This window comes from Oryctolagus cuniculus, chromosome 7, assembly GCF_964237555.1.
Source record: "Oryctolagus cuniculus chromosome 7, mOryCun1.1, whole genome shotgun sequence".
NCBI classification, from domain to species: Eukaryota; Metazoa; Chordata; class Mammalia; order Lagomorpha; family Leporidae; genus Oryctolagus; species Oryctolagus cuniculus.
Window position 1 is genome coordinate 123,685,215 of NC_091438.1, and position 27,579 is coordinate 123,712,793.

General features: G+C 40.6%; 1 protein-coding gene across 3 annotated transcripts in view; it reads left to right on the forward strand.

The window, feature by feature from the left end:
• LOC100353437 (AGBL carboxypeptidase 4) overlaps window positions 1-27,579 on the forward strand; it is a 669,119-nt gene that overhangs the window by 6,399 nt on the left and 635,141 nt on the right. The gene's annotated exons all lie outside the window — the stretch shown is intronic.

The following is a 27,579-nucleotide window of genomic DNA, read 5'->3' on the forward strand; positions in this document are numbered from 1 at the left end:
GAAAGGAAAGGAGGGCAAGGGAAGAAAAATAAAGAAAGCAAGCACTCCTATTTCTTCCCTTGTTGCACTAGGGAGAGGAAAGTTTGTACCATTCTATGGTGGGAGCATAGTGGTTAAGAGAGAGAATCTAAAGTAACCCAGAAAGAGATATTCTATCCATAGCCTTTGGGACATTTAGTGGCCATTATAGTTGCTGCTTTTTAAATGTATTATAAAAGTTCAAGAAGCTAATGTGGGTAAAATACTTGGCATACTAACTGCCACATAGTAAATGCTCAATAAATGTTATACTTTATTAGTTTTTTTAAAACAACATTGTATTTTTCCTTCCAGTATTATTGCTACTTCTTCATCGTGAGACAGAAAATTTCTTTCTCTGGAAGCCGTTTTTTTTTTAATTAATTTTATTTATTTGAAAGACAGAGTTACATAGAGAGGTAAAGACAGTGAGACAGAGGTCTTCCATATGTTGGTTCATTCCCCAAATGGCCACAATGGCTGGAGCTGTACCTATCTGAAGCCAGGAGCTTCTTCAGGTACTCCCATGCGGGTGCAGGGGCCCAAGTTTTTGAGCCATCTTCTACTGCTTTCCTGGGACATAGCAGAGAGCTGGATCGGAAGAAGAGCAGCCAGGACTCAAACTGGCTCCCATATGGGATACTGGCGCCACAGGCTAGGGCATTAATCTGCTGTGCCACAGTGCAGGCCCCAAGCCTTATCTTTAAAACTCAGCATTACCTGAAATGTTCTGGGAAATAAATGCTAATAGATGTTTCTTTAGAAAAAGAAAGTATTCATATTTAAATATGTTTGAGAAGTACTAACAGACTCTTTATAGTAGGACTTTCATAAGAGTAAACCATGGTTAATACAAAGCCCAGTTCTTTCAAGGGAATGAGCACGTCCAGCACTTCCTGAAGTTACTCACTATAGACCCTCTTTCCCTCTGTTTTCCAGAATATTTTATGGAGTATCTTACTGAATTAACATCCTTAGGAATGTATTTGCCTAACCCTTCCCCAAAGATTTAAAGTTTTTTTTTCACTGCATTAATAACTTTTTAAAACTATCAGTGAGAAAGAAAAAACAAAACAAAAACTTTCCTGAGTCTCTCATGTGTATATGTATTTAAAGAGAATCTTAGATCATGTTTTAATATTGATCTAGCTATTCATTTCACAAATATTTATGAGAATCTGGCATGTATCAGGCACGGTGACAGGCACTGCTCAAGTGCAGGATTGGTAGGAAAGAGGCAAACAAAATTTCAGTTATAGAAATAGTGATGAGGATTTATAGATCAATGTGAAACTTACTGGAGGAGCACTTAATAGAGCCTTATGAGCTCTATTAAGGACAGATGCCTGGAAGAAGTGATATTTCTGATGGACTCTCAAAGATAAATAAGATTTGGCCAAATAAAGGCAAGTAGTTGGAGAGAAGGAGTATTGAGCAAAAGGGAACATAACCTGCACAGAAGTGAAAGAAGCATGATCACCATGAAAGACACTAGTGAGTTGAGAGATTCAAGTGAAAATAGCACATTTATTATAGCAAATTTAGAAAATAGTTAAAAGAATTTTTCTCTTGAAGGTAATTCATATTTTATATTTTTAAATTTTTTTTTATTTGAGAAACAGAGTTAGAGATGGAGGAAGAGACAGAAAGAAAGCTCTTCCATTGCTGGTTCACTCCCAAAATGCTGTAATGGCTGGAGCTGGGCTGATCTGAAGCTTCTGGGTCTCCTAATTGGGTGCAGGGACCCAAGCACTTGGGCCATCTTCTACTGCTTTCCTAGGCCAAACAGAAAGCCAGATCAGAGAGGGGCAGCCAGGACATGAACCAGCACCCACATGGGATGCCAGCACCGCAGGCGGAGGCTTAGCCTACTATGCCACAGCACTGGTCCTGGCAACATATATTTTATCCTATTACATTTTAGTCTTCTTTTCTGTGCACTTTCTCTTTACATACTAAAGCTTAGAAAATACAGGTCCGGCACTGTGGCACAGTGGGTTAAAGCCCCAGTCTACAGTGTCAGGATCCCATATGAGTTCCGGTTCAAGTCCCAGCTGGTCCATTTCAGATCCAGCTCTCTGCTATAGCCTGGGAAAGCAGTCTAAAATGGCCCAAGTGCTTGGGCCCTTGCACTCATGTGGGAAACCCAGAAGTTCCTGGCTCCTGGCTTTGGATTGGCATAGCTCCGTCCATTTTAGTCAACTGGGGATTGAACTAGCGGATGGAAGACCTCTCTCTCTCTCTCTCTCTCTCTCTCTCTGACCTCTGCCTCTCTGTAACTCTGCCTTTCAAATAAATAAATAAATCTTTTTAAAAAGCTTAGAAAATACATTCATACATATGTATATTTCTACTTCTTGCTTCTAATATTATATGTCCTTGATTCTAACACAATGTTGCTTTGAAACTTCATTTTAAATGGCTTATCATATTGTATCTCTGTATGAGACCCTCAATGACCCTTCAGGTGTAAGGGAGAGTCTACAATGTTCCAAGCAGTCCTCAATACTTTCCTTTATCCTCTATCTGGTGAGGAGATTGTCAGTAGCTAGAGATGTTTTATATCAATTGAACAAAGCTCTCTTAATACATGCAGGGTCCCAGGCAAATACTTTCTGTGAAGCCCCTAACTATATAAACAATTAATTAAAATTATATCACAAAATCCATGGATTCATGAGAGAATGAATTTAGACAGGGAACAATGGGTATAGAAGAGATACTTACATGTTCATCTGTTGTTCATACAGGTCACATTAAGCGTTTAGGATCATAGTTTCATGTTCTTTATTGTCAAATATGTGGTTTCTGACTAATTTAACATCTCTTATCTGAAAAAAATACTGAGGTTATTTGCAATGCATAGCTCTTCAAAGCTTGTTTGTATTGAAATAAAATAGATCATGATTACACAGTTTAGATCTTCTTGTATTTCCTAATACCATTTATTTAATGCTAATAATATCATTCTTTATGGTGCTTCATCATTCATGGGGCCTCACAAATACTGGTTTTTAATGACTCTCTAAAGGTTTTTTTTTTGATGTTTTATTGGTAATACAACTACAGAGATCATACTGAATATACAGGAAAATGGAAAATGTGAATGACAATTCATCTTCTGGTTATGTTAAATGTACCATTTGAGTTTTATAGCTTAAACATAGATCAGTGCGTCTTCTAAGAATATTTTCTCTTGAACTCTTTAGCTTTAGGCCATGTGCACTGCAACCCTAGAATGTCCTGTCTTTCAGTGATGACTGTGCTGTATTAACTACCTTCCATGCATTTCCATCAGCAAGAAGCATAGGTAAGGGACCCAAATGCCCAGAGGAATAGTCCCATTTGTTTTTATATGACCACTCTAATACTGACCCAGGAGAGTACAACATTCACAAATGGATTGGCAATTATCAGAAGGGCGTGTTTGAGGTACAGAGTAACAACTTCAAAAGAATTGAAAGAAGATAAATGTGAGATAGGCGTAGCCATTTCTGGAAGCTAGCTTAGCACTGAAGAGGGAGTGAATACTGCCTAGGAATAGGGAACACAGGCCAAAAGGTTCCTGCTGCCATCCGTATTGTCTTCAGTTGCTATAAACTTAGAGTCAACATCATGGTTTGAAAATGCAAGGGCAGGAGCCAATGCCTGGGCCCACACACAGCTCAAGTTCAGAGGTGAATGGTAACCTAGAACCCTAAACTTCCGTGTTCAACATGCATGAGAGTTTCTCAGAATCGGTATGTTGGGACCCTTCTGATGGCCCAATCCTGCATGACCCCATGAAGGAAATACCATACCAGCTAATAGAAATGATCTGCTTAGAGCATTTTGTTCTCTCTGCAATTGGAATGCAGATGGAGAGGGATGGAGAGCATGCTAGAAATAAGAAAACAGGACTGGGAGTATCCCTTCCCAATAGTCACAGCCAGCCATGATTAATCTTATGCACCAAAGAGGGACTTAGAAAACTTCACGTTAGGCACTTCTACAGACCACAAACCTGCTCTGGGCTCAGAATATCCTGCTTGGACTGTACAACCAGACAAGGCACTGAAGAATGACTTATACTTTTTTTTAAAAAGATACTCCAAATTATGCAACCAAAGACAGAGGCCCCACTTACTAAGTCACAAAGTATTACTGGGCCTGGCCCAGAAGTTTCAGTTCTGGCTCAGTGAGACATCCCAAAGAAATGATTTTCCAGCTCCATCTGTATATCCACAGGGGCAGGTGTTTGGGTCAGTGGTTAAATTGCCACTTGGGACACCAGCATCTCATATTGGAATGATTGGTTGGAGTCCCCACTACTCTGCTTCTAATCCAACTTCCTGCAAATGTGCATTCTGGGAGGCAGCAGATGATGGTTTAAGTGCATGGATCCTTACTACCCATGTAGGACCCAGATCTCTTGGCTCCTGTCTTTGTTCACCCTGACCTGGCACGGGCTATGGCAGGCATTTAGGGAGAGAACTAGCAGATCAAAGACTCTCTCTCTTTCTCTCTCTCTCTCTCATGAAATGAAGATAGATAGATAGATAGATAGATAGATGAAAAAAGAAGTATATCCACAATAGGCAGGTAGAGTGTCAAGTGGGAGCTGAATATATATGCATTAGAGAAACATATGCAGTTTATTTATTTATTTATTTTTATTTTTTGACAGGCAGAGTGGACAGTGAGAGAGACAGAGACAGAGAGAAAGGTCTTCCTTTGCCGTTGGTTTACTCTCCAATGGCCGCTGCGGCCAGCGCGCTGCGGCCGGTGCACCGCGCTGATCCGAAGGCAGGAGCCAGGTACTTCTGGTCTCCCATGGGGTGCAGGGCCCAAGCACCTGGGCCATCCTCCACTGCACTCCCTGGCCGCAGCAGAGAGCTGTTCTGGAAGAGGGGCAACCGGGACAGAATCCGGCGCCCCGACCGGGACTAGAACCCGGTATGCCGGCGCCGCAAGGCAGAGGATTAGCCTAGTGAACCGCGGTGCTGGCTAACATATACAGTTTTCACTGTTCTGAAAGAAAAGCTATGCCTCTTTAACAGAAAATAGCAAATCTTAGAAACCACTGTGTAAACATTAGCGTGTCATGCTTCTTGTTTTATGAGAGACAGACAGTAGCAGTGATAGCAATAGTCATGACCATAATAAATAATACATAAATAATAGTAATAAAGTTTGTTGAATATCTGCTATGTTGGAGGAACATGCTTGATATTTTATGTATGTAGTACCTTTAACCTTACAATAGTCTTAGAAAGTAGGTGTTGTCTCCATTGATGATATGAAGAAACCAAGGTTCATAAAAATGAGGTGATTTTCCAAGGCCATTCAGCTAATGAGTGGCAAAGCCAGGCCCACACTATTTTAAAAACCAGGTTTCTTAAATTGTATCTTTTTAAAATATTTTATTTATTTATGAGAAGTAGAGTTACAGACAGAGAGGGAGAGACAGAGAGAAAGGTCTTCCATCTACTGGTTCACTCCCTAAATGGCCGCAACAGCCAAAGCTGGGCTAATCCGAAGCCAGGAGCCAGGAGCTTCTTCTGGGTCTTCCACACAGTTGCATGGGTCCAAGCATTTGGGACATCCTCCACTGCTTTCCCAGGCCATTAGCAGAGAGCTGGATTAGAAGAGGAGCGGCCAAGACTTGAACTGGCGCTGATATGGGGTGCTGGTAAAGGCTTTAACAGAGCAGGCCCCTGCATTTTATCTCACTGCCTTTTCTAAGATGGTCTCTAAGTGCTCTCTAAAGGTAAAGAAAAAATAGCCTTGCTTGGGACTAAGGCTTAGGACAGTGCACAATGGGGTGCTAGAAGCAATTTTCATGACCTGAGACTCCTCTCTCCTGGTGTAAGACCTACCCATAGTGCCTGTTCTCATCTCTTCCCTTCCTTGCTTGAAGCACTCTATCCATCCTTTATGATTTTAAGCTTTCCACTCTCCCAAAGCTTGCTGTCAGGTTTCTCTTCCTAAATATTTTTGCATATCAGCATTTCATTCCTTGGTGGACTATAATTAGGCATCCTCCCTTTCTTTAAGTAAACAAGCATGTGAAGGCTCTTACTGGATGACCTTCAAACTATTTCTGGCTTTGAAAGCACAGTTTTCCTTGGAAACCTAGAGATGAACAACTTCTCTCTTGAAGTGCTGTGGGAATTCAGAAACTCAGATGCTAGGTACTGTGTGACCTTGATCAGGTCACACAGTATGTCTTTAGGTCTAGGTTTTCACCTATATGAAATGGAGATGAGAATTGGAAATTTTGAGTGGATAATATCCAGTGGCACTTGCTAACCTATTTTCTTTCTCAAACTGGTGTGTAGCAATAGGATCAAATTGTGCACATGTATCTGTGAATTCCCTCCTTTGTGATCATGAGACAGTGCAGGGTAAGAAAAAGAGCTTGGACTTTGGACTCACATAACCCCCAGTTTGCATAGTTTTCTACTTCTATCTGTATGACCTGGGAAAGTCACTTACACTTTCTGACAATTCAGGCAACCATATTCTGTGCTGAGTGTCCAGCACATTTAGAGATGTCACCCTTCTGTAACGTCCCTCCCCTTGTAGGCATCTGTGGACATAAAAGCCCACCTCCTTCTCTACTTTTTATGTTCCCTTCCTCATTAAGGCTGATCCCTGGCCTTTGCTGCTATCCTTTCAGTCCAGGAGCATCAGCCTTATGCTGCTGTCAGTCTTCTGAGCTTAGTGAGGCTGATAATCTATAGCTCCACCTAACTCTAGTCATTCTCTTCCTGGTGTGGAAGTCCTGGGTTCCCTGGATGTTCACCACTCCTATGTTATGTCTTCATAATCAGAATTTTAAGTTGGCTGTAATGATGATGGATAGGACAGAAGAGTGCCCCCCACCCCTGTGCCAGCTTCATTGTGCCCACATGATCCAGGACAATGGTGCCCATGTGCCAAGAACGTCTAACGAAGACGTACACCTATCCTTACTGTTCCCATCACTGCTACCAGCTTCACTGTCCTGGCCAACCAGCTGGAGAAGGACAGTTCTCTTCGCAGCTGGGTGCCTCCCATTTCTACCAATATTTGCTTACTGCTTATGCAGTCATTCATTAAATAAGACACTCATCCAGTTTATTCATTGACAGAGCTACTGGAATGATAACAAACATAGAGCTCTTGTGATCCCTTGCAATGCTAGGTACATTAAATAGGTGACCTTGCTCACTGTGGTTAGGAGCACAGACTCTGAAGTCAAAACATCTGGATTCAAATGCTGACTCTTCTACGTAAGCTGTGTGACCAGTTCTTAACCTTTTGGATTTTTCTTTTGGCATCTATAAAATAGAGTCACAAATACTGCCCAGAATGTAACAGTTGTCTAGGGTATAAATGAGATACACACAAAATGCTTTGAACAAGAATTCACACACAGATAATGCTCAATAGAAATTAGATATTACTGCTAAAGCACATAATCCTAGATACTATTATTAATCCCATTGGTGGATATAAATATTGAGGCTAAGAAAAGTTGGGAAGTTTTCCAAGTTCAAAGAAGTAATCAAAACTAGATTTGAGATTCAAAACCAAGCAGCATTATCCCGTATCTTTAATTTATGCCTCTGGGGTATGGGATGGGGTTGAGTGGTGAGGGTTATGGGGAGGGGATGATGTAAAATTAGACAACTAAAAGAAAAGCCAGAAGAAACTACCTGCTTGATATTTATTCTTCCCTGCCCAAACCTTCTAACTATACTTGTGATTTTAAACAATGCTTTACAACATATGACTTTCTAAAAAAGTCTTTCTTCTAGATAGTCCATACATTTCTCACATTTGCTGCTATTGTTTTCATTACCTGGAACACAATTTCTGCTCTTAGATAGGCTTAGACTGACCCCATCCTGTCTTATGTGCCCTTAACCCAGACACCTTCACATCCATACCTATTGTTCATCCATAGGATGCTTTCTCTGGGACTTCCAGATCACAATTATTCTTTCTACACCACCATCAGACGCACTGCCTGTGCTCTCAGGGTGATCTCAGCCTTGAATCCTTCCTCTGCCACTCTATCTGGAAAACTCTTAATCTTCCTTCAAGAGCTAACCTAAGTGCCTCCTCCTCTGTGATGTCGTCTGGAAACTGCAGAAGCAGAGTTAGTCATTCCCTGCTCTGAGTGTTCCCTTTCCTCGTGAGCTCTTTTCTCATAGTATTTATCACCAAGTACTCACTGTCTGTTCCCCAGTCTGCTTCAGCTTAGTCTTTAAGGTCAAGGGCTGTGTCTCTTTCACATCAGAATCCCTAGAATGCAGTACAGGGCAAAAAAATAAGCACATATAAGTATGTGTATTAGGTAAACTGAGTGAAATTGTACTGAAGTGAGCTGGGACTTTGTGCATAACTATGAGGTATAAGTGAGAGATAGTAAGGGGTTAATGTCCATTAAACTCATGCTAACTAGGTTCAAATGCTGTTAAACAGAAGTATTTGGACCTAAACTGCCTATCCACCTGATAGCCTCCCTTTCATCCTTCTCTTGTTTCCTCTTTCTCTTGCTTTCTCCTGTTTCTCCTTCCTTCCTTCTTGTCATATAAAAATGATGAAGTGGGCCGGCGCCGTGGCTCAATAGGCTAATCCTCCACCTTGCGGCGCCGGCACACCGGGTTCTAGTCCCGGTCAGGGCGCCGGATTCTGTCCCGGTTGCCCCTCTTCCAGGCCAGCTCTCTGCTATGGCCAGGGAGTGCAGTGGAGGATGGCCCAGGTGCTTGGGCCCTGCACCCCATGGGAGACCAGGAAAAGCACCTGGCTCCTGGCTCCTGCCATCGGATCAGCGCGGTGCGCCGGCTGCAGCGGCGGCCATTGGAGGGTGAACCAACGGCAAAGGAAGACCTTTCTCTCTGTCTCTCTCTCTCACTGTCCACTCTGCCTGTCAAAAATAAAAAAAAAAAAAAAAAAAATAAAAAAAAAAATAAAAATGATGAAGTGCCCATTTTGTGTTTGGTACTACAGCATAGAAGATCTATTATCCCATATTATCCCTTCATGAGTATTACTCAAAAATGGGCTCATTGGAGTACCCAAAAACCCTCTGCCTCCCAAGTGCTCTAATGTAGCCCCTCACATCGTCTCCTTCTGTCTTTTGAAGAATTTAGTCGTGCCCACTGATAGCCATTATCAGCCAACTACACATTGCCTCAAATCTTGTTTCCAGTATTTTTCCTGTGGGTCCTAGTATATGGCAGGTTAATGGTATTCAGAGCATTTTCACATTATTCACCTCATGCCATGGTCAGTCTTGCTGATGCAGAGGTTAAGATAGGACGAAAACCAAGACTCAAAGAACTTATGAGACTCATTTCAAATCTGAACATGGGCCTGGTAAAATGTATTTCTCCAAGTATAACCTAGCTTTTTCACTAGAAGAACCATCTTTCAATAGCATTAAGGCTATTTTGTGCCAGAGAATCAGCTCAGTCTGCACTGGCAAATGGCATATGGAGATAAAATGATGAGAGAGTTGCTGCTGGGAAAATGACATGTTCAAGGTTGTGTCTCAAAGAACAGTAATTCCGGTAATTTCTCACTTCTACCTTTTTGTTTTTGTTTTTCCACTTTGCTCCCCATGCTTTAATGTGTATGTAAAGTTTAGACTGACTCCTTCCTGAAGAAATATGTGAGAAACTATTTTCCTTGCGGGTGTGAGGCTCCTGGGTCGGACCCAAAGAAACCCTAAGAAACTTAATTCATGTATCATATTATCAAATATTCCACTAGCAGTTGCTCTATGCCAGGTCCTGTCTGACCATTGAGGATATAAAAAGCTTAGTACATTCCCTGCTGTCATGGAGCTCATATCATAGTTCAGCCTCAGAGACAGACGTGGTTGCCCAAATACAACTGATGGAGAGACAGACAAAAGTGTACCAAATGCAAGACATGATTGCTTAGTACAAAGTTGTGCCCAGGTACATCAAAGATGAGGGAGCCACTTTATGTGGAATGTTAAGCAAATCCTCCTAGATCCTGGCAAACCCCTTGAGTTGAGTCTTGTATTCATGAAAAGATGTTGCCTGGGTGTTCAGTAGTAGGAAGGGTATGTCAGGCAAAGGCAAGCAGCATGTGCCAAGAACTAAGTTTGATGTATTTCAGGAACTACAGGCAACAGCAACTGTTGCTTCTCTTTCAACTTATGAATAGGACATGGTAAGGCTAGATATTAGAAGGCAGGGTGAGCCTACTTCACATACTTCTTTGATGGCTTGTGCTGAGGGCAATGGGAGGTCTCAGGCTGGAGTGACATTTCCCATTTAGTGGATATTCCTATCTGTTAGGAATGGAGCAGGAAAAACCATTATAAAGGAACTAGAAGACCTGGTTCTGCTCATTTTTCCATCTCCTACAGATAGGGTGAATATCTTAAAATAACTCCAAGCCTGTTTCTTTAGCTATAAATTGGAATAATATCTTACCTGTCCACTGTACAGGGTATTTTGAGAAGGAAATGAAGGGATATAAAATTAATTTTTGAATTACGAAATCTTTGTCACTATAATTATTTATAATATCTTTATACTGTTAGGTTTATATTCTTTTTTTAATTTTTATTTATTTATTTTTTTAACTTTTATTTAATGAATATAAATTTCCAAAGTACAGCTTATGGATTACAATGGCTTCCCCCCCCCATAACTTCCCTCCCACCCGCAACCCTCCCCTTTCCCTCTCCCTCCCCCCTTCCATTCACATCAAGATTCATTTTCAGTTCTCTTTATATACCGAAGATCAGTTAGCATATATTAAGTAAAGATTTCAACAGTTTGCACCCACATAGAAACACAAAGTGAAAAATACTGTTTGAGTACTAGTTATAGCATTAAATCACAATGTACGGTTTATATTCTTAACAGACATCTCGATTCCTTCGGATAACAGAACGAGCTTCAGCAATAAAAAGTTTTGTGATTACTGTACAGGATACCATTTATACTAAATTTCATGGTATTAATACTATTGAAGGACTACAGATAGGAGGAAAGATGGGGAAGAAAATGGTATTTTTTTACTGGGCATTTGTGTAATGAATGCTATTCAAAGTTCTTTGCTTACATGTAAATCATCCTCTCAATACTCCCATTAAGGTAAATGCTATTATTCATTTTAAAGATCAAAGAGTTATAATAACTTATTTGAAGTAACTCAGCTAGTGAGTGGCAGAGCCAGAATTGGAACCCAGAAATGTATTAGCTCAAATCCTACATTCTTTTCTATATATTGAGTTTGTCGGAAGGAATATGACAGTGAGTAGAGAAGACAGGAAATGTTTGCAGGTGGGAATGAATACAGCATGTGTTTGAAGGAGTAAGGGACACATTTCTCTTGGGAAAGAGGAGATGAGTTTAAGATCATTGATATTTTTGGCCATTAAGTCTTTAATAATATGCTGCAGTTTTGTTTAGTTCTTAAATTATACGCAGAATGACTGGACAATGTGAATAGAATAATAAATCTGTTTGGCAGGGAAGGTTACATCAAATGAGTAATGCTTTAGAAAAAAACAATGAGCTAGACAACTTCAGTGTTTCCTCAGTTTGATTTAAAAAATAGCTAAGAAGGCATTTTATTATGTTTTTATCTTATAAGACACCAAATTCCCAGAGCTTACAGCTGGCAGAAAATTTACTCCTTTTAGAATTCTACAGGCCTCGAATTTTATAAGCTGTACACTTTTATTGCCATCATGTTAGATTCTGAGAGGACCTTGAGCCTGAATCCTTGCCTTGTTTCTACCAGTCTCTTCTCTATAACTATACTGGATGACCAGGATTCTTCACTGAAGTCTCTTCCCTTCTTTTTCTGGCAATCATTAAGGCTTTCTCTTTCACAAAGTTCTCACTTTGACTTATTCAGCTTCTCATACACTGAAGATAACATCAAACTTGTTACCATGATATTTAAGGTCCTTATAATTCAATCTCTGCTTATCTTTTTAATATCATCTATTTTTCCCTTCTCATTTCTGATTAAACTCTAGCCACGCTAGCCTCTTGGTTATCTCAAATATTTAAAGTTTATTTCCTGGAACACATTTGAGGAGAACTTAATAAGGAGAAAATGTATAAAATGTTGACAGGATGTATGGAAAGCATATAATGTGATACCTGGGGGTAGTAATATTGGGGTGCTTTTACCACACAAGACTTGAAGAGGCAAAGAAAAGATAGAAGTAGTTATTACATCCTAAAACTGTATAGTTATGTTGAAAGGATAACCTGATAGAAGTTGAAAAAGGATTGAAGGACACAACTAGTTTAAAGTGATTTCACAGGAAAGGAAACCAAGAAAGCACATACTCAAAGGATTTTCTACTCCCTCATTTTAAAAAATAAGTATTTACTTGAGGGAGGACTTGCAGCAGCCGGGGCTAAAGCAGGTGGAAGCCAGGAGCCAGGAACTCCATCTGGATCTTCCATGTAGTGTGGATGGTAGCAACGCTAGCACTTGGACCATCAGCCAATGCTACTCCAGGATGTTGGCAGGGAATTAGATCAGAAGTGTGGATTAGCTAAGACTCTAACCAGGTACTCTGATATGGGATGCAATACTACAAAACCTGCCCTCTTCCTTCTCATGTCCTGCTGAAGCTCCCCACTGACTAAACTCAACCTGAAGGTAGAGAGCAAGAAGACCCTTTTTATTTGGTAGCTTGAACCTGTTGTCAAGATCAGCAGCTCTATAAGGTTCAAGTCAGTACATTCAAATCAGCCTTCGGAGGCAGAAACCTGCTGCACCACAACGTTTGCCCTATTTTATTAAGAAAGGTGAAGAGTAGTATCTGAAGAAGCAAACAGAAGATTTTTAGCAATCTCTCTACTAGAGCACTCTTGCCCTGAACTTCAAGTGGGTTTCTGGTCATTTGTTCCTTAGCTTTTCACAGAGGTCTCCCTGACTACTCAGTCAAAAGAAACATAACACCACCACTCACTCCACCAGCAGCAGCCTCACTATTAAATCCCTGTGGCTCATTTTATTCATAGTGTTTATCCACACCTGCACTTACATATTTTATTTTTATTATTAAACTTAATCTTCTATCTCACCCCACTAAAATGTAAGCGTTATGTGAGCAGGAGTCATATCTGTTGGATTCACTACTGTATCATATGCACCTAATATATTGCCTGAAGCATAGTCAACACTCAATACACCCAGTAATTATTTATTAAATAAATTATGTATTGTTCTTTCTTTTCAAAGAACCTCTAATTTTGTCAAAATATTATCATAATATGAACTGTGTAGTTGTTTCCATATCTTACTCTATTGAACTTATTTTTAAAAAAAGATATTTATGTATCTGAACGGCAAAGTAACATAAAGAGAGAGACACAGGGAGGGAGGAAGAGAGAGAGAAAGTGAGAATCTTCCTTCTGCTGTCTACTTCCCAAATGGCTACAATAGCCAGATCTGGGCCAGGCTGAAATCAGGAGCCAAAAATTCTATCTAAGTCTCGCACATGCGTAGCAGAAGCCCAAGCACTAAAGCCATTTTCTGCTGCCATCCCAGGCATATTAGCAGGGAACTGGATCAGAAGCAGAGTAGCCAGGAACTCAAACTCCTACTCAGATATGTAATGCTAGTGTTGTAAGTGGCAGCTTAACCTGCTGCACCACAATGCTAGCCCTATTTTTTTAAGATTTTTGAGAATAAACATTAATTTATTCCTTTATATCTGGCATCTGGTAGAGGCCTAGCAAATAGTAGATGAATACCATTTTGTTAAAAAGAAATAGCAGTTCATTTAAAGCAAGGTAAGAATTTGACCACCGGGTGCCATCTCCAGAGAATTCTATTTGAGCTCAAGAAACTGTCCCATTTTTTTTTAAAGTTTTTATTTAATGAATGCATCTTTTCATAGATACAACTTTAGGAATATAGTGGTTCTTTCCCCCATACCCACCCTCCCACCCCGACTCCCATCCCACCTCCCTCTCCCATCCCCCCTCCCTCTCCCATCCCCTTCTTCATTATGGTTATTTTTTAGTTTGATTTTATATACAGAGGACCAACTCCTTGTTAAGCACAGATTTCAACAGTTTGAACCCACACACACACACAACATACAGAGTACAGTTTGAGAACAAGATTTGCAGCTGATTCTCATAGTACAACTCATTAAGGATGGAGGTCTTACATGGGGAGTGAGTGCACAGTGACTTCTGTTATTCCTTTAACAATTCACGCTCTTATTTATGACATCAGTGATCACCCAAGGCTCTTGCCATGGGCTGTCAAGGCTATGGAAGCCTTTTGGGACCACAGACTCCGTCAGTATTTGGACACAGCCATAAGCAAAGTGGATGTTCTCTCCTCCCTTCAGAGGAAAGTACATCCTTCTTCTTTTTTTTTTATTTGACAGGTAGTGTTATAGACAGTGAGACAGAGAGAAAGGTCTTCCTTCTGTTGGTTCACTCCTCAAATGGCCACTACGGCTGGCGCTGTGCTGTCGTTCCCCCTCTTCGTGGAGGAACGACACTAAACCCTGCCTAGGCTTCATATCTGAGTCACGGCACCATTATGTCACTCCCCGTCTTCATGGAGGAACGACACAGGACCCTGCGCTGTTCTTTTGTCTGCTCGGCCCTCCCCGGGTTTGCTGCTGGTTCTTCCCGGGTTGGCTACCGTCCCTTCCACCTCCGTGGAAGGGCGGTTCCCCCTGCCACTTTCCCCACTTCCGCGGGGGAGCGGCACACCGCCGGCCGGCTCTCTTGGGGGCTGCATAGGTGTTCCTTCAGATAGATGTTCCTGGTGCATGTTGTCTCTCTCCTCCTTTATAGTCCTCTTCCACCAATCCCAACTCTGCTGCCCACACGCTGAGTACGCTGCTCTCCTGCAATCAGGAGCAGGTCCTGCTGGTTTATTGGTTGAACTGGAGGCAGCTGTGTAGAAGCTGTTTCCTCCTCTCCCAGTGCCATATTGTGGGAGAGCAGATGTATAGAATAAGTCTTAATTCCAGTAACTTAGTCTAGTCCGAGTTGCTCCCCACAGATCCCCCTTTCTTTTTATTTTTGGCGTTGATACGCGCCTGTCTTCGGTGCCCCGCGGCACACACTCTGCTCTGTTTGCTAGAGTTGCCCACAGGTGGTTACAAGCCCTACCAATCAGGCAAACCGAATCCGGGTCCTCTCTTCACCATGTTGTGAGGAGGTTTTTAGGCGCTGATGCGTGCCTGTGTTCGGTGCCCTGCAGCGCATGCTCTGCTCTGCTAGAACTGCCTGCAGGTGCTTACAAGCCCTACCAATCAGGCAAACCGAATCCAAGCCTTCTCATTGCCGTCTTGTGGGGAGACTTATTGGTGTTGATAACGTGCCTGTCTTCAGTGACCTGCAGCCGCCCACAGGTGCTTATCATCTTACTAGTCAGGCAGACCGAATCCAAGCTCTCTCATTGCCATGGTGTGGGGAGGCCTTATTTTTCTCTATTTCTCTATCTCCGGGCATTCCTATTTCTCCTATTTTACTTCTATCTGCCAGCATTCCTATTTCTCTCATTTTACTTCTAAACTTCTGTTTCTCTTATCCCTGCGGCTTCCGCGGGTGCCCGGCTCTGCGCGGCTTCGCGCATGCTCCGCGGTCTCTGCGCCCCTTTGCGCCCGCACCATGGCCTTCGCGCTAGCCCTGCATTCCCTATCTACTTGCGCCCCGCGTGCTCTCTCTGCACGCGGCGGCTTCCGCGAATCACACAGCCTAGCTCACGTTTCCACCACCGGTATTCAGTCTAAGTTCCCCGGGCTAACCTGGCGAATTCAACCTAGCTCACGTCTGCGCCTTTCGGTTTGGCTTCCCGTCTTTTGCTCCCCGGGCTAATCTGATGGATTCCAACCTGGTTTACACGTCCGCCTCTAGTTTTAGCTTTTCACTTTTTGCTCCCCGGGCTGACTTGAAGAATTCCAACCTGGCTTATGTCACCGCCTCAGCCTGCCCCCACAGCTTCATCCTCCCTAACATATTTTTCTCTACCCAGTATGTTTCCTAACTTTTCTTCCAACAATATTCCCCTCTCATTTCTCCTGGCTTCTCCCCACAGTCCGTATCCAAGTCTGTTTGTTCTAGCTTTCACTTTCACTTTTAATCTCCTAGCTTCCCCGCCATAGTCCGCATCCGAGTCTGTTTCCTCCAGCTTTCACTTTCGCTTTCAACCTTAGAGATTTCTCCCAGCTTCCCCGCCATAGTCCGTATCCGAGTCTATGCCTAGGCTTTCAATAGCTTCTTCCGGCACCTTTTCCGTCCGGCTTTCCCCTAGGCTCTTTGCTAGTCTCTCTCTCCGGTATTTTCCCGCTTCTTCCCGCTTCTTCCCTCCTAGGTTTCCTATCCGAGTCACGGCACCATTATGTTGCTCCCCCTCTTCGTGGAGGAACGACACTAAACCCTGCCTAGGCTTCATATCCGAGTCACGGCACCATTATGTCACTCCCCGTCTTCATGGAGGAACGACACAGGACCCTGTGCTGTTCTTTTGTCTGCTCGGCCCTCCCCGGGTTTGCTGCTGGTTCTTCCCGGGTTGGCTACCGTCCCTTCCACCTCCGTGGAAGGGCGGTTCCCCCTGCCACTTTCCCCACTTCCGCGGGGGAGCGGCACACCGCCGGCCGGCTCTCTTGGGGGCTGCATAGGTGTTCCTTCAGATAGATGTTCCTGGTGCATGTTGTCTCTCTCCTCCTTTATAGTCCTCTTCCACCAATCCCAACTCTGCTGCCCACACGCCGAGTACGCTGCTCTCCTGCAATCAGGAGCAGGTCCTGCTGTTTATTGGTTGAACTGGAGGCAGCTGTGTAGAAGCTGTTTCCTCCTCTCCCAGTGCCATATTGTGGGAGAGCAGATGCATAGAATAAGTCTTAATTCCAGTAACTTAGTCTAGTCCGAGTTGCTCCCCACACTGTGCCAATCCGAAGCCAGGAGCCAGGTGCTTCTTCCTGGTCTCCCGTGTGTGTGCAGGAGCCCAAACACTTGGGCCATCCTCCACTGCCCTCCTGGGCCACAGCAGAGAGCTGGATTGGAAGAGGATCAACCAGGACTAGAACCTGGTGCCCATATGAGAGGCCGGCGCTGCAGGTGGAGGATTACCCAAGTGAGCCACGGTGCCAGCCCTAAGTATATCCTTCTTTGATGGCCCTTTCTTTCCACTGAGGTCTCATAGAGATCCTCCGTGTAGGATATTTTTTGCCACAGAGTCTTGGCTTTCCATGCCTGAAATGCTCTCACAGGCCTTTGCCAGACCAGGAAGCCTTAAGGGTTGATTCTGAGGTCAGAGTGTTATTTACAGTGAATGTCATTCTAGGAGTCTGTTGTGTGGACTGCTTCCCATATTAGATATTCCTTCCTTTTTAATTCTATTATTATTACCAGGCACTTGATGTTATTTATATGATCACTTTTACATTATCTATATATTGACTTTAACATTTAATATGATCATTTTAACAGTTAAGATAGCATTTATACCACTGATTTTAATGGGTTTAGAGTCCCATGATAAGTTTTTAGGCTGTATCCTTAGAATTAAGTCTGTAGGACTCTATGCAGAACTATAATACTTTACATTTTTAGATTACCTCCTCCTTCTTTTATTCCCCCTCTTATTTTTTACTGGGATCTTTTTCCAATTGACTTAATATACATATGATTATCTCTATGTTACATAAAGAGTTCAACATATAGTATGAAGAAGAGAAAAGAAAAAGAAAGAAAGAAAACAAAAAAAAGGAGATACAAAATAAAAAGTAACAATAATAAATTGTCCCTCAACAGTCAGTTCAAGGACTATTCAAGTCATTGATTCTAAAAGTATCAATTTTGTTTCTATAGCTTTCATTTTTGGAGTCTATTAATTATCCCAAATCAGGAAGAGCATATGGTATTTGTCTCTTTGGGACTGAGTTATTTCACTAAGTATGAAGTTTTCCAGCTTGCTCTATATTGTTGCAAATGACTGGATTTCATCCTTTTTTACTGCTGTGTAGTATTCCATAGTGAACTTATCCCACAATTTCTTTTATCCATTCTTCAGTTGATGGGCATTTAGGTTGATTCCATGTCCTGACTATTGTGAATTGAACTGCAATAAACATGGAGGTGCAGATAGCTCTTTTGTTTACTGATTTCATTTACCTTGGGTAAATTCCCAGGAGTGGGATAGCTGGGTCATATGGTAGGTCTATATTCAAATTTTTTAGGTATCTCCATATTGTTTTCCATAGTGGCTTTACCAGTTTTCATTACCACCAACAGTGGGTTTGGGTGCCCTTTTCCCCACATCCTCTCCAGCAGTTGTTGTCTGTTGATTTCTGTATGAGGGCCACTCTAAGTGGAATAAGGTGAAACATGTTTATTCTTCCAAAAGCAGATTCAATGATAATACCAATCAAAATACCAAAGACATTCTTCTGAGATCTAGAAAAAATGATGCTGGAATACATGTGGAGAAACAGGAGACCTCAAATAGCTAAAGCAACAAAAAGCCAGAAGCATCACAGTACCAGACTTCAAATCATACTACAGGACAATTATAATCAAAACAGCCTAAAACTGTTAAAAAATAGATGGATAGACCAATGGAACAAAATAGAAACACCAGAAATCAATCCAAACATCTACAATCAACTTATATTTGATAAAGGAGCTAAAACCAATCCCTGCAGCAGGGACAGTCTCTTCAACAAATGGTGCTGGGAAAACTGGATCTCCACATGTGGAAGTATGAAGGAAGACCCTACATTACACCCTACATAAAAATCCACTCAACATGGATTAAATATCTAAATCTATGCCACAACACCATCAAATTAATCGAGAACATTGGGGAAACCTTGCAAGACATTGGCACAGGTGAAGAACTCCTGGAAAAGACCCCAGAGGCACAGTTAGCCAAAGCCAAAATGAACAAGTGGGATTACCTCAAATTGAGAAGCTTCTGTTCAGCAAAAGAAACAATCAGGAAAGTGAAGAGGCAAACAACAGAATGGGAGAAATTGTTCACAAACTGTGCAACCGAAAAAGGATTAATAACCAGAATATACAAAGAGATCAAGAAACTCCACAATAACAAAACAAACAACCCGGTTAAGAGATGGGCCAAAGAATTAAACAGACATTTTTCCAAAGATGAAATCCAAATGGCCAACAGACACATGAAAAAATGTTCAGGATCTCTAGCCATCAGGGAAATGCAAATCAAAACTGTTCCATTTTATTACCTAATCATTGCCTCCCTGGGGCTTGTCACTTAAACTGCTACAAAGATAACACCCTATCATCTCCACCTAGGTCCTTCAAAGCATCCTCAAGTTCTCACTTAATGTTTGTTGCTTCTTGCACTAGATGTATTTCTAATTAGCATCTTGGCTAACTTCATAGTCCACAGTAAAATATAAGAAGAAAAATAGAAACAACAAATACTGTAGAACAAATGGACTAAGAGCCACTGTGAGCAGCATCTGAGAGTCTAACAACAAAACAGGAAATAGAAACAACCATGGTGATATGGAATCTTACTCGCTTATTATGTGTTTCACAGTATCTGGAAAATTGCTTAATATATAGTAGTAGTAGTAATAATAATTATGATTAAAATAATAACTTAGGGATATTAAATGACAGATACCTGATGTACACTTAGGTTTTGGTGTCAGAGTCCATGGTTAGTAATTTTTTTTAATTAATGATAAATAAAAAATGGAAGAATTCAATGTGTTACTTTTCTCTTTCCATTTGACTCATGATTGGATGAATTTATACTTAAGAAGAAATGAAATTTATATTATACTTGCAATATTTGTTAAATTGAGTATCAGCTAATCTAAATAAAGTGAAATTAATAATACCTTCTCTTTTTTAATATTGGTAAATGTTACTGCCTATTCCTATGGTATTTAAATATAAACTCCATTAAAGCAGTGCTTCTCCCTTGATTGTATGTATCAGTAATTAAGCAATTTCTTAACTCTAAGAAATGGCACCTACTAAGGCCAGTGTTGTGGCCCAGAGGGTTAAGCTATTGTCTATGATGCCTGCATCCCACATGGGTGCCCGTTCAAGTTCTGGCTGCTCTACTTATGATCCAGCTCGCAGCTAATGCTCCTGGGAAAGCATCAGAAGATGGACCAATTTCTTAGGCCCCTAAACCCACATGGGAGTCCTGGATGAAGCTTCTGACTCCATAAATAAATAAATAAGTCTTTTTAAAAAAAGAAACGACACCCACCTTAGGAGCCCTGACAAGGAGTACAAATATTTAGTCATATTTATACAAAATAGCAATTTTCGTTTAGGCATAATTCCATTGCATTTATAGCCCTTGCCAGAGTTGTGCCAGTCATATGACTCCAGCAACTGCTAGAAAAAGAGGACTATACTTCAGCCTAAAAAGGAAAGACAAGAAAAATATCTGGATACATTTCATATCAGGCTGACAGCACCTGCGATTCTATTTCAGTTGGCCTGAATGCATACCAACGGCCACATCCAAGAAGTCTTTGTCTCTTGTAACTGGAGAATCAGCAAAAATTGGGATTTTTTTGAAACACTTTACCAGCTGCCTTAGTTCCTCACCAATCACATCCTTAGATCCTTGACAGCTTTTTTAGATGGCAAAAAACTTTTTTTTCCCTTTGGCAATTTTCACAAGTTGAAAGGCTGTATTCTTCCATGCTAGCTTGTGGGGACCCCATATTAAGAGGATTGTGTAGCTTTCCTGGAGCAGGGAGCCTGGCAGAAGAAAGGCCAGGAAATGAAGATGAAGGAACCAGAGATGCTGAGTCTGGAGAAGAGCCTGGCTTTTGGATTCGCTAGCTCTACACCTCTAGGCCTTTTCACATCTGGGTCACTCTGAGTGTAGATATCCTTATGTATAATTTGTTCTTCCAGTGTTAGGTGTAGGGTGGGCAATATATGGGAAATGCCCCTAAAATGATCATGTTCTACCTAACTTACATTGTTTTATTACTGTCTAAATCCTATTGAAGGAAAATATTCAGTCAAAAAGTAGTATATTAAAATTATTAGAGGCAGAAGGCCTGAGTGCAGGTTTTAGTTCTGCCCCTTATAGCTGGATGACTTTATGCTATTTTTTTAGCTTTCTGAGCATTGGATTCCAAATTTGTAGAATTGGAATTCACAAGTGCATTCAAGAAACAGAGATTGAAGCCTTGTTTTGTGACCTGGTAATGTATGAAGGTGAAAAATATAGGTGCTTAATTATATCTTGTTTTGGAAACAACAAGTAAAAACAGAAAGGATCATAACTTATAACCAAATGCTGTTGCTCTGTAAATATGTGGATCTACCATAGCCAAAAGCATCACTGCATATTTCCAAGCAATATTTGAGAGAACAAATAATAAAAAAGAGTGTTAAAACGGGCCCTACCAAAATGTTTTCCACCCCAATTTCATTTGATAATCACAATAGTCCTGTGGGGTAGGAAAAGCAGTATTACTGTTCCCCTTACTTTCATCCATTCATTTACTAATTTAACACATGTATTGAGTACCAATTATTATACATAAAGTACAGTAATTGTTGCCAAACTATAAATGTGTCATTTCCCACATGCTTTTCATTCACAAACAAAATACAAAAAGATCTTCACTATATATTTCCTGTACAGCACTGTAGAAAAGAAAAGAAAAGGTCATTGGGAATTAAGGTGAATAGGCTTGGGTTTGAATTCCACTGTACCAGGACTGATTGAGAAACTTCAGATAATTTGTTGGACTTTGCAAATAACACATTCTCAATACATAGTATGAGAAGGAATGGGTGGAAGGATGATGTCATTTCACTTCTCTAAGCCTCACTTTGCTCTCCTGTAATATAGAAATGACTCCTGGATGCCAAAGTGTTTATGAAGTTTGCATCTACTTTAAAAAATACTTTAAAAAGTTGCTTCTGTAAATGAAAAACCAATAAACATGGCTGCACTGGAGCCCCATCCACCTCTTACCCAGTGCAGACAGGCATAGAACCCCATGTAAATTGCTTGCTCTGCTCTAGCTCACATGAGTACATTTCAAAAAGTTTTCCTATTGGCCAAATTACTCTGGCTGATTTATTGAGAATGGCCTATACATCTACAACTAAGGAAACAAGTTGCAGTGCTATTTCTATATCTGGTGTCTTGAACCCATGTTTTAGCAGTGGATTAAGTATTGAGTATATTTTAAAAGAATACCCAGTGGTAATTTTTAAGTATCACATGTAGAGTGTAAGATAGGAAAGAGTTAGGGATGACCACTTAGGAGGATGGAGTTTCCATGAAATGAGATGGGAAAGACTAAACAGAGTAAGATTGTGAAGATCAGATGTTCAGTTTGGGGCATGTTAAATTTGAGGTGTTTATTAGATTCCGAGGTGAATTGTTGAGGTGGCAGTTAGATATATGAGTCCAGATATGGTATAGGAGGTTTGAGCTAGGGATATAAATTTGGTCAACAGGGCCACAGAAAGTGAAATAAGTTGACAATAGCCATTGCATTTGACAACAAGGAAAGCTTATGTGATATTTTCAGAGTCATTACAGTGGTATGGTGGGTGTAGGGATATAAACTATAGTGGGTAAAGAAGTCAATTGACATCAAAGGAGTTATCAAAGTGTGGATTACTCCTCAAAGTATTTTGGTAGTCTGGGGCAGAAAGTTGCTGTTTCAGTGCAGAAGTTGTGGCACTATTGGGCACTTCAGGATTTTTAACACACTTTAGTCTATTAGATTCTGCAAAAGCTCTCTCCAACTGTTCCTTCTTTGGCTCTTCTTCACCTGCCTGTTCTTTAAAACATCTGTCTGTCATATTCTTCTCTTTGAACTTTACTCACCCACCTGGAACAAGACATAAAAGCCTAGCATGGCAATCAAGACTCTACTAGATCTAGCTCTGGTGTATTAGTACAAATGTCTTCCACACTCTTACCACTCTGGATTTTTTTTTCCAGTCCCAGAGCTCTTCACCTTTAAGCATATTCTTCATTTTGCTTAGAAGCCCCTCCTGTTCCCTTTCTTCATGTAAATCCTTCCTTCCTGTCCAGGACTCTGCATAGATGTCATTTCTTCCAGGCAACCTCAAGTTCCCCTCCCTTACCTGTAGTAATTACTGCATATTCTGCTTTTTCTTGTAGTGATTGTTACTTACAGCTTGTGCAAAAATGGCATAAATTAGGGCCAGCATAGTGTGTTAATCTGCTGCCTGTAACACTTGCATCCCATATGGGCACCAGTTTGTGTCCCAGCTGCTCCACTTCTGATCCAATTCCCTGCTAATGGTGGGAAAGCAACCAAAGATGGCCCAAGTGTTTGGGCCCCTGCACCAACATCAGAGACCAGGATGGAGCTCCAGGCTCTTGGCTTTAGCCTGGCCCAGTCCTGGTCATTGCAGCCATTTGGGGGAGTGAATCAGAAATCTCTAACTCTGTCTTTTAAATAAAAGTAATAAATCTTTTTAAAAAATGACATAAATGATTTTATAGTGGTCAATAAAAATATCCTAGAAAATGTTGGGTGATGTCTTAGCAAAGAAGTTCTAAGTAATTTCTGGAGCATTGACATTCTATGTGATTCTATTACTATCAATCATGCCAAAGATGTCCAGTTCTAACATTATCCACTCACTCACTCACTATGTCATTTACCTACTTTGTGGCCTAAACAGTTTCCCCAACCCCTACACAATCCACTAGCCTAAGGCTGAAACTTGTTTCTGGTTCTTAATTAATTGTCCAATCCAAATGTCAGGATCATGAGTATTAATCTGAGTATCAATCACTTTATGCAAAATGAAAACCGTAGTTTCCACGGTAGAACATGGTAATACATTATAATGCAATTATCCTGAAACCAAAGTATACACAGGATACATAAATGACATCCCCTCTAGGGAGTTTTCCTGGTATTCTCATACCAGTCTTTCCCACCTCTGTCTTTCAAACTTCTGTCATTGCATTTATCATATGGTATCATTCATCTTACACCATATGGGGAATATAAACATTAGTTTAATATTATGTTCATAGCATGGAGTTTAGATCCAGGTATACCTGGGTCCAAATTCCCATTCTGCTACTTCTTAGTTATGTGACCTTGGCAAACATCAGTAAATGGCTCTGATCCTTAGTTTCATGATTTATAAAATGTGAACTTCATTAGGAAACAATGTGATAGACACTAAAGAAACACTTGGCAAACTAGTAAGTTACTCAGTAAATATTTGTCAATTTGATTTCATTGAATTGATTTATTCATAAAGCATTCCTTCTGCTTCTAATGCCACAAATTATTAGGGGAACAAAATTTAAATAATTATTTTTTTATTGAGTGGAAAAGGTTGTGGTTTAGCCTGCTGTGAATCTCAGTGATGGACTGATTATCTGAAGGACTAGCGTATCTTTGTATTTAAATAGGCCAAACTGAATTACAGTGTAAAACATTAGCAGGAATTCCTGTGGAGTGGTATTTTTCAACATAAACCATTATCCCTGGCCATAGGTATAGAGATGGTAAAGCTTCTATATTCATATTTTACATCAAAAATAAGATGATTAATTCCACAAGTTAATTTATTATATTTGTCACCTACAATAAAATTGAAATTTAATAGTCTAGTAGTTACAGATATTAAAGAATGGCTTATTGAAAAGTCTGTAATTTGATACCATTTTCTTAATAAGAGTGTGTATGTGCTATTTTCTAGCAAGAAATATGAAATAATTTTTATAGCACTGTTTTCCAGTTGTGTTATTTTAGCAATTTCAACTTGGTCTCTGGTAGGATTCATAAATTTCACAGTAGCAAAATATCTGTCAACTGTGTGAATAGCAACATGTAGTGGACAAGTGTAGCTTGAAGTTAGAAAGGTCTGTGTTGGAATTCCTTCTTCTCTTTGAGCACATTCTTCATCTGTAAAAGGTAGAAAATGAGAGTGTGTTTTCAAGGTAATCCTGTCAAATGACTTGAAGCAAGTGAAAAGCCTGGCAACTGGTGTCTTAGTCCACTTTCTGCTGCTGTGACAATGCCGAATACTTAGTAAATTATAAACAGCAGAAGTCTTTTTGTCCACAGTTCTGCAGTTTAGGAAATCAAGGGCTCGGTGTCCACATCTGGCAAGGGCCTCCATACTACATTATCCCACGGCAGAAGGAGAAGGGCAAGCAAGTGTGTGAGATGGCCATGGACTATGAAACCAAACTCATCACCAAGAACCCATTTTAACAAACATGGCGTTAAAGTTTCTTCCTCTTGGCTGGTGCCGTGGCTCACTTGGCTAATCCTCTGCCTGCAGTGCTGGCACCCCGGGTTCTAGTCCAGGTTTCGGCGCTGGCTACTAGTCCCGATTGCTCCTCTTCCAGTCCAGCTCTCTGCTGTGGCCCAGGAAGGCAGTGGAGGATGGCCCAAGTGCTTGGGTCCCTGCACCCGCGTGGGAGACCAGGAGGAAGCACCTGGCTCCTGGCTTCGGATCAGCACAGCGCCGGCCATAGCGGCCATTAGGGGAGTGAACCAACAGAAGGAAGACCTTTCTCTCTGTCTCTCTCTCACTGTCTATAACTTTACCTGTCAAATAAAAAAAAAGTTTTTGCCTCTTGATACTGTAAAAACATCAATTAAATTCCAATATGAGTTTGAAGGGATACCCTAAACATGGCCCTTAGTCAAGATTCTTTTTAAAATTCTTTATACTTTTGTTAATCAATGGGACAGAGTTGTTTTGCTTGCTAAAACAGGAAGGTTTTTTGATATTATTATTCTCTATGTGCTTGCTCTTAAATAATCACTACAACCTAATGAGAGAAAATATGAATGTTGAAACCTGAAATATTATAAGTATTTCTTTATAATTTTGAATATGTAATTTTTCCACAATTATTTGGTTATAAAAGTAGTATGTGATCACTCATTGCAGAAAATTAGAAAATATAGAAAAACCCAAACAATAAAACAAAAATCAACCTGTAGTCCCACATTTCAGTGACAATTAGGTATTTTAATATTTTTAATAGTTGCCAATTTGATAGAAAAATATGGTATTTAGTGTTTTTTTACATTTACTAAAATATTAATGAGATTAAAAACTTTTTCATCTGTATATTATTACTTTATCCATTTAATAAACTGATTATTGAAATATTTTACTAATTTTCTTAAAAAAGTGTTTATTTTTTCTTAATAATTTATAAGATCATTTCATACATTAATGATAATGCCTAACACAGGATAAAAAGCATTTGCTATATGAAATCCTTCATGGTATTCTGGCTTTAAGGTAGAGATTTCCAATGGACTTGAACTTAGTTACTATTTAGATTCTCTTCCAAACCCAAATCACATGACTATCATTTATAATCACTATGATTCTCCTTAGTTTCACTAAAGATGTAATGACATACAAACAATATACAGAACAGTATATATTTTAATCTCATAATTTTATAATTGTCACCTCAAATCCTATTCAAAACTAGACTTACCATCACTGCCTGTAACCCTATGCCCTTAAAATATCTTTTAAGATACTACATCACTCACCTTGTTGTGCAGGGCAGAGCCAGGGAGTTACCATTTTTTGAAAAAATATTTATTTTATATTCTATTTCTATAAGGTGCACTATTTTCATGCATTTCATATATACAGATTTAGAAACATAGTGATACTTCCTACCCCACCCTCCCTCCTCCTACCTTTCTTATTCAAGTTACTTGAGTGGCAAAGTTACAGAGAAAGTGGGAGAGACAGAGGGAGAGAAATCTTCCATCTACTGGTTCACTCCCCAAATGGCCACAAAGGCCAGAGGTAAGCCAGGCCGAAGCCAGGAGCCAGGAGCTTCCTCCAGGAAACCCAGGGGCTTGCTCTGGGTCTCCCATGTGGATGCAGGAGCTGGATCAAAAGTGGTGCAGCCGGTGCTGGAACCAGTGCATGGGATGCTGGTGTTTTTACCTGCTACATCATAATGCCGGCCAGGAGAGTTATTCTGATTAGTACTTTTTCCAACTAGGTTACTGGAAGATTTCAACTTAATCTCTTGTCATTCCTAGATTTAATATAAATGTAAACTATATACTCTTTTATATCTGGTTTCTTCATTAAGCAGCATGTCTTTGTAAGTATCAGCAGTTTATTTAATTCCTGAGTAGTATTCGATGATCACACTATAATTTACTTTTTTTGAAAAAAGATTTATTTTATTTATTTGAAAGACAGAGTTACAGAGACAGAGTTACAGTTGGAGACAGAGAGGGAGGTCTTCCATGGCTGGTTCACTCCCCAGATGGCCACAAGGTGGGAGCTGCACTAATCTGAAGCCAGGAGCCAGGAGCTTCTTCCAGGTCTCCCACGTGGGTGCAGGGCCCAAGGACTTGGGCCATCTTCTACTGCTTTCCCAGGCCATAGCAGAGAGCAGAATGGGAAGAGGAGCAGCCGGGACTAGAATCGGTGCCCATATGGGATGCTGCCACTTCAGGCCAGGGCTTGAACCTGCTGTGCCACAGCGCTGCCCTGGAGATTTTTTCAATAAAGTTGATTAATTTTTTAATGGAAAGAAGAACAATCAGATTTCATA